The sequence below is a fragment of the Chrysemys picta genome, unplaced genomic scaffold (assembly GCF_011386835.1).
Source record: "Chrysemys picta bellii isolate R12L10 unplaced genomic scaffold, ASM1138683v2 scaf421, whole genome shotgun sequence".
Taxonomy (NCBI): Eukaryota; Metazoa; Chordata; order Testudines; family Emydidae; genus Chrysemys; species Chrysemys picta.
In genome coordinates this window covers 27,501-35,000 of record NW_027053128.1, presented here as the reverse complement: position 1 = coordinate 35,000, position 7,500 = coordinate 27,501, and the positions used below count along the sequence as shown (strand labels likewise).

At 69.5% G+C, this 7,500-nt stretch overlaps 1 non-coding gene across 1 annotated transcript; it reads right to left on the bottom strand.

Moving 5' to 3' along the window:
• Positions 1 to 1,208: 1,208 nt before the first annotated feature.
• On the bottom strand, positions 1,209 to 1,327 carry LOC135978721 (5S ribosomal RNA). The gene has a single exon (XR_010596091.1). It is a non-coding gene; the product is annotated as a 5S ribosomal RNA (ribosomal RNA).
• Between the last annotated feature and the right edge of the window lie 6,173 nt (positions 1,328 to 7,500).

Below are 7,500 nucleotides of genomic sequence, written 5' to 3'. Positions count from 1 at the left end.
GTAAACTCACCGTCGTCCACAGGAGGGCAGCTCTCAGGCCGGCCGGCTGCGGCTGACTCTGGGGCGGCGCCCGGTCCCGGCAGCGAGGGGCGGGGGGCGCGGAGCGAGACGGGGCTAACCGGGGGGGGGGGGGCGCCTCCTGCGACTTTGGGGGCCGCGGGTCGTCAGTGGCGTGCAGGCCGGGCCTCTCCCGGGGGATTCGGGGGGGCGGTCCTGCGGGCCGGGCGCAGGGGGCTCGGGCGAGCCCGGGCCGGTCCGCCCCGGGGCCGGGGTCTCCGCCTGCGGCTCAGGGGGGCGCGGGTCGTCGGGGGAGGAAGCCCGGGGGAGCTGCACACCGGCCCGCCAGGCCAGGCCTGGCCTGGATGGCCGCGGGGGGATTCGGGGCGGTCCCGCGGGCCGGGGGCCGGGCGCAGGGGAGGCGGGGGGTCCGAGCGAGTCCGTCCCGGGCCCGGGGCCTCCCCCTGCGGCTTTGGGGTCCGTGGGTCCCCGCTGGCGGAAGCCACTGGGAGCTGGACACCCGCCGTCCGTCCCGCCTGGCCAGGCCTGGCCTGGGTGGCCGCGGGGGGATTCGGGGCGGTCCCGCGGGCCGGCGGCCGGGCGCAGGGGAGGCGGGGGGTCCGAGCGAGTCGGTCCCGGGCCTGGGGTCTCCCCCTGCGGCTTTGGGGTCCGTGGGTCCCCGCTGGAGGAAGCCGCTGGGCGCTGGACACCCGCCGTCCGTCCCGCCTGGCCAGGCCTGGCCTGGGTGGCCGCGGGGGGATTCGGGGCGGTCCCGCGGGCCGGCGGCCGGGCGCAGGGGGTCCGAGCGAGTCCGTCCCAGGCCCGGGGCCTCCCCCTGCGGCTTTGGGGTCCGTGGGTCCCCGCTGGAGGAAGCCGCTGGGCGCTGGACACCCGCCGTCCGTCCCGCCTGGCCAGGCCTGGCCTGGGTGGCCGCGGGGGGGGATTCGGGGCGGACCTGCGGGCCGGCGGCCGGGAGGGTCCGGGCCAGTCCGCCCCATGCCCGGCGTCTCCCCCAGCGGCTTCGGTGGCCCCGGGGGGGGTCCTCCGCGGAGGAAGCCGGGTGGGTGGGGAGCCGGACCCCAGGCGCCCAGACCCGTGACCTGCGGCCGCGACCTCCGACTCGGCAGGAGCGACGAGGGGCTTTCCGGCCCGTCCCCCCCTCTCCTTCCCCCCCAGAAAAGGAGAGAGAGCTGACTCGGACCGGGAAAAGCTGCCTACGGCACCTGGGATTCCCAGGCGGTCACCCATCCAAGTACTAGCCAGGCCCGGGACGGTTTACCTTCCGAGATCGGACGGGATCGGGGGCGTTCGGTCCGGTATGGCCGTAGGCACCCGGCCCCGCGCCTCCTCGCCCGCTTTCCCCTGCCGACGCCCGGGCCTGCCGCACGGTGAGCCCCGGTCGGACTGCCCCCCCCCCTGCGGCAGGGCCCCCGTCTCTCGCGGGCCCGGTCCTTTTTTCCTTTTCGAGCTCCGGGGCCCGGGCTGGCCGCCAGAGCCCCTCCGCCCGCCCTCCCCGGCGTCGGGGAAAATACTGTCCCGGACTTCCAGTGCGCCCGATCCTGTCAGCCGGGGGGTGGGGAGGGGCAGTCCCTCGCTGCGGCCGGGGAGGGTGAGCCCAGGGCGGCTTGCCTGCCGTGCGAGGCCCCTCTCGGCCACCAGGTCAACCCCGAGTCGAAAGGGCTGAAAAATTTTCAGAGTCCCCTCCCGGGCACCAGGTCAACCCGTGGAATCGGACGGGTTCACCTGCTGGCCGGTTCGCTTCCCGGCCACCAGGTCAACCCCTAGGTTGCCGACCGGCCTACCCAGTGGCCGGTTTGCTTTCCGGCCACCAGGTCAACCCCTAGGGGTTTTAACGGGGGCACGCCCGGTGGCCTCTTTCCCGTCCGGTCACCAGGTCAACCCGGATCTCCCTCCTTCCCTGGGCGTCCCCTCCTCGGAGGCGTCAGGTTCCATTTCCCCCCCCCCCCCCAGACTTCCAGGGGCCCGATCCAGTCGGCCGGGAGGCAGTCCCTCGCTGCGGCCGGGGAGGGTGAGCCCAGGGCGGCCTGGTCCATGTCTCTAGTGGGCCCGATCCTTTTTTTTTTTTTCGAGCTCCGGGGCCAGGCCCGCCCGGGCAGCCCTCCTCGGAGGCGTGGGGCGATTCCCCCCCCCCCCCAGACTTCCAGGGGCCCGATCCTGTCGGCCGGGAGGCAGTCCCTCGCTGCGGCCGGGGAGGGTCAGCCCAGGGCGGCTTGCCTGCCGTGCGAGTCCCCTCTCGGCCACCAGGTCAACCGCGAGTCGAAAGGGCTGAAAAATTTTCAGAGTCCCCTCCCGGGCACCAGGTCAACCCGTGGAATCGAACGGGTTCACCTGCTGGCCGGTTCGCTTCCCGGCCACCAGGTCAACCCGTGGAATCGGACGGGTTCACCGGCTGGCCGGTTCGCTTTCCGGCCACCAGGTCAACCCCTAGGTTTTAAGGGGGGGACGCCCGGTGGCCTCTTTCCCGTCCGGTCACCAGGTCAACCCGGATCTCCCTCCTTCCCTGGGCGCCCCCTCCTCGGAGGCGTCAGGTTCCATTCTTTTTTCCAGACTTCCAGGGGCCCGATCCAGTCGGCCGGGTGGCAGTCCCTCGCTGCGGCCGGGGAGGGTGAGCCCAGGGCGGCTTGCCTGCCGTGCGAGTCCCCTCTCGGCCACCAGGTCAACCCCGAGTCGAAAGGGCTGAAAAATTTTCAGAGTCCCCTCCCGGGCACCAGGTCAACCCGTGGAATCGAACGGGTTCACCTGCTGGCCGGTTCGCTTCCCGGCCACCAGGTCAACCCGTGGAATCGGACGGGTTCACCGGCTGGCCGGTTCGCTTTCCGGCCACCAGGTCAACCCCTAGGTTTTAAGGGGGGGGGGACGCCCGGTGGCCTCTTTCCCGTCCGGTCAGCAGGTCAACCCGGATCTCCCTCCTTCCCTGGGTGCCCCCTCCTCGGAGGCGTCAGGTTCCATTCTTTTTTCCAGACTTCCAGGGGCCCGATCCAGTCGGCCGGGTGGCAGTCCCTCGCTGCGGCCGGGGAGGGTGAGCCCAGGGCGGCTTGCCTGCCGTGCGAGTCCCCTCTCGGCCACCAGGTCAACCCCGAGTCGAAAGGGCTGAAAAATTTTCAGAGTCCCCTCCCGGGCACCAGGTCAACCCGTGGAATCGAACGGGTTCACCTGCTGGCCGGTTCGCTTCCCGGGCACCAGGTCAACCCGTGGAATCGAACGGGTTCACCTGCTGGCCGGTTCGCTTCCCGGGCACCAGGTCAACCCGTGGAATCGAACGGGTTCACCTGCTGGCCGGTTCGCTTCCCGGGCACCAGGTCAACCCGTGGAATCGAACGGGTTCACCTGCTGGCCGGTTCGCTTTCCGGCCACCAGGTCAACCCCTAGGTTTTAAGGGGGGGGGGACGCCCGGTGGCCTCTTTCCCGTCCGGTCAGCAGGTCAACCCGGATCTCCCTCCTTCCCTGGGCGCCCCCTCCTCGGAGGCGTCAGGTTCCATTCTTTTTTCCAGACTTCCAGGGGCCCGATCCAGTCGACCGGGAGGCAGTCCCTCGCTGCGGCCGGGGAGGGTGAGCCCAGGGCGGCTTGCCTGCCGTGCGAGTCCCCTCTCGGCCACCAGGTCAACCCCGAGTCGAAAGGGCTGAAAAATTTTCAGAGTCCCCTCCCGGGCACCAGGTCAACCCGTGGAATCGAACGGGTTCACCTGCTGGCCGGTTCGCTTCCCGGGCACCAGGTCAACCCGTGGAATCGAACGGGTTCACCTGCTGGCCGGTTCGCTTCCCGGGCACCAGGTCAACCCGTGGAATCGAACGGGTTCACCTGCTGGCCGGTTCGCTTTCCGGCCACCAGGTCAACCCCTAGGTTTTAAGGGGGGGGACGCCCGGTGGCCTCTTTCCCGTCCGGTCAGCAGGTCAACCCGGATCTCCCTCCTTCCCTGGGCGCCCCCTCCTCGGAGGCGTCAGGTTCCATTCTTTTTTCCAGACTTCCAGGGGCCCGATCCAGTCGGCCGGGTGGCAGTCCCTCGCTGCGGCCGGGGAGGGTGAGCCCAGGGCGGCTTGCCTGCCGTGCGAGTCCCCTCTCGGCCACCAGGTCAACCCCGAGTCGAAAGGGCTGAAAAATTTTCAGAGTCCCCTCCCGGGCACCAGGTCAACCCGTGGAATCGAACGGGTTCACCTGCTGGCCGGTTCGCTTCCCGGGCACCAGGTCAACCCGTGGAATCGAACGGGTTCACCTGCTGGCCGGTTCGCTTCCCGGGCACCAGGTCAACCCGTGGAATCGAACGGGTTCACCTGCTGGCCGGTTCGCTTCCCGGGCACCAGGTCAACCCGTGGAATCGAAAGGGTTCACCTGCTGGCCGGTTCGCTTTCCGGCCACCAGGTCAACCCCTAGGTTTTAAGGGGGGGGACGCCCGGTGGCCTCTTTCCCGTCCGGTCAGCAGGTCAACCCGGATCTCCCTCCTTCCCTGGGCGCCCCCTCCTCGGAGGCGTCAGGTTCCATTCTTCTTTTTCCAGACTTCCAGGGGCCCGATCCAGTCGACCGGGAGGCAGTCCCTCGCTGCGGCCGGGGAAGGTGAGCCCAGGGCGGCCTGGTCCATGTCTCTAGTGGGCCCGATCCTTTTTTTTTTTTTCGAGCTCCGGGGCCAGGCCCGCCCGGGCAGCCCTCCTCGGAGGCGTGGGGCGATTCCCCCCCCCCCCCAGACTTCCAGGGGCCCGATCCTGTCGGCCGGGAGGCAGTCCCTCGCTGCGGCCGGGGAGGGTCAGCCCAGGGCGGCTTGCCTGCCGTGCGAGTCCCCTCTCGGCCACCAGGTCAACCGCGAGTCGAAAGGGCTGAAAAATTTTCAGAGTCCCCTCCCGGGCACCAGGTCAACCCGTGGAATCGAACGGGTTCACCTGCTGGCCGGTTCGCTTCCCGGCCACCAGGTCAACCCGTGGAATCGGACGGGTTCACCGGCTGGCCGGTTCGCTTTCCGGCCACCAGGTCAACCCGTGGAATCGAACGGGTTCACCTGCTGGCCGGTTCGCTTTCCGGCCACCAGGTCAACCCCTAGGTTTTAAGGGGGGGGGGACGCCCGGTGGCCTCTTTCCCGTCCGGTCAGCAGGTCAACCCGGATCTCCCTCCTTCCCTGGGCGCCCCCTCCTCGGAGGCGTCAGGTTCCATTCTTTTTTCCAGACTTCCAGGGGCCCGATCCAGTCGACCGGGAGGCAGTCCCTCGCTGCGGCCGGGGAGGGTGAGCCCAGGGCGGCTTGCCTGCCGTGCGAGTCCCCTCTCGGCCACCAGGTCAACCCCGAGTCGAAAGGGCTGAAAAATTTTCAGAGTCCCCTCCCGGGCACCAGGTCAACCCGTGGAATCGAACGGGTTCACCTGCTGGCCGGTTCGCTTCCCGGGCACCAGGTCAACCCGTGGAATCGAACGGGTTCACCTGCTGGCCGGTTCGCTTCCCGGGCACCAGGTCAACCCGTGGAATCGAACGGGTTCACCTGCTGGCCGGTTCGCTTTCCGGCCACCAGGTCAACCCCTAGGTTTTAAGGGGGGGGACGCCCGGTGGCCTCTTTCCCGTCCGGTCAGCAGGTCAACCCGGATCTCCCTCCTTCCCTGGGCGCCCCCTCCTCGGAGGCGTCAGGTTCCATTCTTTTTTCCAGACTTCCAGGGGCCCGATCCAGTCGGCCGGGTGGCAGTCCCTCGCTGCGGCCGGGGAGGGTGAGCCCAGGGCGGCTTGCCTGCCGTGCGAGTCCCCTCTCGGCCACCAGGTCAACCCCGAGTCGAAAGGGCTGAAAAATTTTCAGAGTCCCCTCCCGGGCACCAGGTCAACCCGTGGAATCGAACGGGTTCACCTGCTGGCCGGTTCGCTTCCCGGGCACCAGGTCAACCCGTGGAATCGAACGGGTTCACCTGCTGGCCGGTTCGCTTCCCGGGCACCAGGTCAACCCGTGGAATCGAACGGGTTCACCTGCTGGCCGGTTCGCTTCCCGGGCACCAGGTCAACCCGTGGAATCGAAAGGGTTCACCTGCTGGCCGGTTCGCTTTCCGGCCACCAGGTCAACCCCTAGGTTTTAAGGGGGGGGACGCCCGGTGGCCTCTTTCCCGTCCGGTCAGCAGGTCAACCCGGATCTCCCTCCTTCCCTGGGCGCCCCCTCCTCGGAGGCGTCAGGTTCCATTCTTCTTTTTCCAGACTTCCAGGGGCCCGATCCAGTCGACCGGGAGGCAGTCCCTCGCTGCGGCCGGGGAAGGTGAGCCCAGGGCGGCCTGGTCCATGTCTCTAGTGGGCCCGATCCTTTTTTTTTTTCCGAGCTCCGGGGCCAGGCCCGCCCGGGCAGCCCTCCTCGGGGGCGTGGGGCGATTTCCCCCCCCCCACCCCCAGACTTCCAGGGGCCCGATCCTGTCGGCCGGGAGGCAGTCCCTCGCTGCGGCCGGGGAGGGTCAGCCCAGGGCGGCCTGCTTGGCGGCCGGGTCCATGTCTCTAGTGGGCCCGATCCTTTTTTTCCCTTTTCCGGCTCCGGGGCCCGGGGTGCCCGGGTAGCCCTCCGCGGTGGCGTCGGCCAATTTTTTTAAAATCAGACTTCCGTGGGCCCGATCCTGACGGCCGGGAGGCAGTCCCTCGCCGCGTCCGGGGACGGCGAGACGCTCGGCCACCGGGTCAACCCGGAGGAAGCGGGCTGGGGGAAGAAAAAAAAAAAAAAAGTTTTCCAAGTCCGAAAAATTTTCAAAGTCCCCTCTCGGCCACCAGGTCAACCCCTTTGGAGCGAATGGGTTGACCTGACGGCCGGTCGTCTCGCGGATGTCCGGAAGGGGTCGCCCCACGCCGTCTCGGCCGACCGAGGGAACCACGAGGTGGCGCCCAGTTCCAGTTTCGTACCGCCGAAGGCGGGGCTTTGGCTTTTTCGACCTGCCTTTCGAGGATTGTGTGAGGAGATTTCTGAGGACAGGTTTTTCAGAGCCTGTGAGAACCGGAGCTCAGCCTAGGGGATCAATCCGAGTATTGTACCCGACCCTGCCCGGCGTGGGAGGGGGGGAGCGGGCCCGTTTGAGGGCGGAGGCCAGCACCCGGCCCTCCGCCGAGACGGCCCGCTTTGCCCGGCTCTTAGCTCACGGGCCCCGCAGCGGCCGGGAGCCGAGCTCCGAGTGTCGGCGCCCCCCGGAGGGAGGGGGGGGCCCGCTCCTCTCGCGCCCGCCGATCGATGTGGCGCTGACGTTCGCGACGGGAAGGGCCCTTCGCGGGCCGGCACCCCAACCGCGGGGCCGTCCGGTGTTCAGGCGGATGGGGGACCCTCTTCCTTTTCGCGTGCACGGATCCAGGGACCGATGGGGACTTCCCTCCTCGGGGCGGCCCGGGCACCTGCCCGGCCCTCCGTGCGTGGGGCCGTCTGGCCGAGATCTCCGCCGTGCGAGGTCGAGCGGTTCCGGCAGACCACCCAGGGGTCCGAAAAACCCAGGGAGCCGCGAGGCTCAGCAGGGCCAAACACGGTCGCGAGAGCGAGCAGGGGCGCGCTGCGGTCCCCCCCCGA